Genomic DNA, 3,506 nt, shown 5'->3' with positions numbered 1-3,506 from the left:
CTCCCCGGGTCCCCGCCACCAACTATGAAATAACAACAACAATAATACTCGTAATAATAACAATAATAATAAAAGAAGGAACGCGAGAGAGGCCGCGAGGCGGAGCGGGGGGCAGAGGGAGAGACAATGGGCTGGTGGAGAGAGGACTCATCCGGACCGGGGAGACTGTGCGCTCCCAGCGCCTGAGCCGCCCGGGCGGCCAACTCGGAGGGAGCGAGAGAGCGAGGGAGCGAGCGAGAAGGGCCCGCGAGGAGCGGAGGAGACCCGGGCGTTCTGTAACTAAAATGAGCGGAGCGCAGCGGCGGCGGCGGCAATAAGCTTATTGCAATTGACAGCGTCTGCAGTTCATTTCAAGATGGCCGCTTGGCTCACATTCATTTTCTGCTGAACGACTTTTAACTTTCATTGTCTTTTTTGGCCGCTCCGATCATCACCCACCGGCTCCGTTTTCCGGGTACGTATGAAGCGAGGTGTCGCCTTACCAAGGGCGGGGGGCGAAGGGGGCTCGGCGGCGGTTTTCGGCCGGTTTGGGGGCTGCAAAGGGGCGCCTAGGTGTCCCCCGAGCTCTCCGTATGGGAAAAGCGCTGACAGGCTGCTCTAGCCACACACACACATACAGACACGCAGCAGCAGCAGCCTGTGCACTCGCTCGCGTTACGCACCCACATTTGCAAATTTTAGTTCCTTTCTTTCTCCAGACGCCCCCTAAAACCTTTCTGTGCACATGGCCCCCGAGGAGAATATTTATATTTCCCGACCCTGCTGCCAGCCCGGCCCGAGCGCCCTTTGTTTAAAGGCAGATTTTGATTAAACAGGGACGTTCGTGAAATCTGGAGCTGCCTGGGTCAAGTGATTTCAGTCCTCCCCGAAAGAAATGTGTCTGGGGGGGGTTAAAATGTCAGATATCGCACCCATTTTATAGAGACGGAGCCAGCGGGGGGTAGCGATCCTCCTGGGGGGGTTGTTAGGCGCCGGGGCACCCAGCAGAAAATGTTATTAACTTAAGTTGGACAAGTACTTCTGTGAAATTGGATGGGTTGTAAGATGGCGGTTCCCAGTTGTTTCCAATGTCTCCTCTTACATTTCTGCTCTAAATGCTGAACTTTAGGGGTTTGTGCCTACTGGGAGAGGCAAGGGGTGGTCAACGCCGAGAAAGAACTTTTTTGGGGGGTAAGGATAGCACTTTTTAATGCGTTCTTGGGGAGCTGGGGCGGGCGGTTTGCTGGAGCCTTTGGAGCAAAGGTGATGTGTCTGCGGGACGCGGAGGGGGGGGTGGTGTGTGTGAATTTCTTTTCTCTGGTTGGTATTTTTTTTTTTTCCTGAGCCCGGGAAGGGTAAATTTACATGAAATCTTTTGTCAGATCTTAAAGATGTCACGAGTGGGCTCCTCGTGCTGCTTATGGGCAGCACTTGAAAGTTGCTGTGTTTTCTTTTTATAATTGAATGGCCTTGGCAATTTATAAAGCGGGATGTTTCTGTGGGTTTGATGTAAACATTTGTAAATAATCAGGTAAAAATAAGCAGGGAAAAAAAATCGCATTTCCATAAAAGTGAAGTAGTAACTTTTCAGCCTCCCAAAACTTTGATTCACTCCTCCACTCTCCAGAAAAGTCGAAGAGAACCCGGGCATGTGTGCCCCTTTGCAAGCTTGGTGCTAAAAGAATTTTTTTGCGTAGTCTGTAGTGGAGAGAGCAGCTTCTGTTATGGGACTGTCCCTAAGAGCAGGGACGTCCAGTACAGTCCAGTAAAACTACTTTGAGTGACTCTGTGCAGCCCGTCCTGGAAACTGAGACTTGTGTTGCACTTTACCAGGGACACTGGTGAAGTCTTGACCTACCTGATCGCTTAGATATTACAAAATTAGCATTGTAGTGTATTTTAAATAGTGGATGGATTGTGTCTTACGCCTAGTCCCAGGGAGGTGATTTAAGAGACCGGGGTCCTTTTGCACTCTCTTGCCAATATTCAGGTCTTTTCTCACTGCTGAGAGTTGCGTAGAGATACTTGAGGTTCGTGTGTCTCATCTGAAAGAACTACTGTCCCCTCCTTTAAAACATATGCGGCCATTCTTAAGCGAAAGAGTAATAACAGTCTCGATAGTACAAGTGGCTCTAGCTGATAATGGGTGAAGATGTAGAATGAAGGCTGCTTTATTCCTGATGAGAGTTTTCTGAGAGGAGATGGGTACAAAGTACACAAACCTACCCGAGCGATGCTTCTATTTTTTATGTATGTATTTTCTGTTAGAGACCTGCCGAGCAAGGTTTGATAGCTTATTGCCTTTATGGGATTTTTAATAATGTAGCTGATTCTTAGCAGGAGAATGCACTTCTGTTTTTCTTCATTTTGACATAACTTGTTTAAGGCCTCTGTATAATCGGTTGGCTGGCAGTGTTTACTTCTAGCAGGTATTATCCACATATATTTTATGTTTAGTTGCTCCATGTGTCAATGTGTAAATATATATTGTCCCGGCTAAGAGGCTGTTTGTATTTCTGTGAAGTGTTGGCATTCACTGTGCGATCAGCAGGAGCAGAAAAAACATCTGAAAGGGTTTCCCTCGTACCAAGATATTGAACCCAGGCTGCCGTAGTAAAATGTGTTGCGTTCATGTTACATCCCCGCAGGCACAGACACGCGTGTGCCTGTGCGGGTCGCTTTTGGGGAGAAATTAGGTTCCTAGTTCAGCTCGCTGGGGAAAATCACTGATTTTCAAGATAGCTCATAGCACGTTGAAAATGTTTTAACTTTGGGCAATAAATAATCCGCATTTAGGGGTTGCTTCGACAAAACAGGTTTCACGGTTGAATTTAATCCCCCTCCATTTAGGAAGGGGCTACGCCTGCGTGAAATAAACGCGTTAATGTCTTGAAAGGTTTGTCCCAGTCTGTCAGGGCTGGGAAGGAATTCTCGGTCAGCCGACTTGTGTGACCTCGGTCACTGCTGGGGTATTTTTTTTGGTTTAGATATTTATGAATTATAAGGTAGTGACTTGAACAAATAAAACACAGAACCGTGAAAGCAGCCTGTCCATGTGTAAGTACGTAAAGGCAGTCCAGAGCCGCCGGCTTCAGGGCGCTGGGCACTTCAGAGAGGCATGCAGAAACTCCGTCTCTGCCTTTTCTGGGAAAAGCAAAACCTCGGTATCAGTTTAAAAGGAAGAAGCGGAGGGTCAGGGACCCTGGAAGCGACATTTAAACCGCAGTACAATGCAGCGGGGGTCTTGCTTTCCCGCACTTTGCTGGGAACAGCTTTGGGGACCTGGTCTGGCTTGGTGCTTCTGGAACTTTGCTTTTCTTTGTGCTGGCCGGCTATGGTTTGATGTTGGGGGGTTTTATCTGCTGTTCACTCGAGGGTTCTCCTGCAGCAACAAGAGAAGTTTCCTGGTCGGGGTCGCTCGTTGGCGCTGTGCACACTTCTGACGAATATTGTACCCCTCTCCTGGTCAGTTTGGCTGACGTTCAAAGCTTTTAGAAAGCTTAGCTTAGCCCTTTCTTTCTTTCTTT

The 3,506-nt window shown here is 48.4% G+C and overlaps 1 protein-coding gene across 1 annotated transcript in view; it reads left to right on the top strand.

Moving 5' to 3' along the window:
- Positions 1-6: 6 nt before the first annotated feature.
- LOC107198302 (polycomb complex protein BMI-1) overlaps positions 7-3,506 on the top strand; it is a 10,781-nt gene continuing 7,281 nt past the window's right edge. Inside the window, exon 1 of the mRNA XM_015615213.2 lies at positions 7-454. The gene's annotated coding sequence lies outside the window, so the exon portion shown is untranslated. The remainder of the gene's footprint in view (positions 455-3,506) is intronic.

Source organism: Parus major, chromosome 2 (assembly GCF_001522545.3).
Source record: "Parus major isolate Abel chromosome 2, Parus_major1.1, whole genome shotgun sequence".
NCBI lineage: Eukaryota > Metazoa > Chordata > Aves > Passeriformes > Paridae > Parus > Parus major.
The sequence above is the reverse complement of the archived record's forward strand: the minus strand, read 5'-3'. Positions and strand labels throughout refer to the sequence as shown.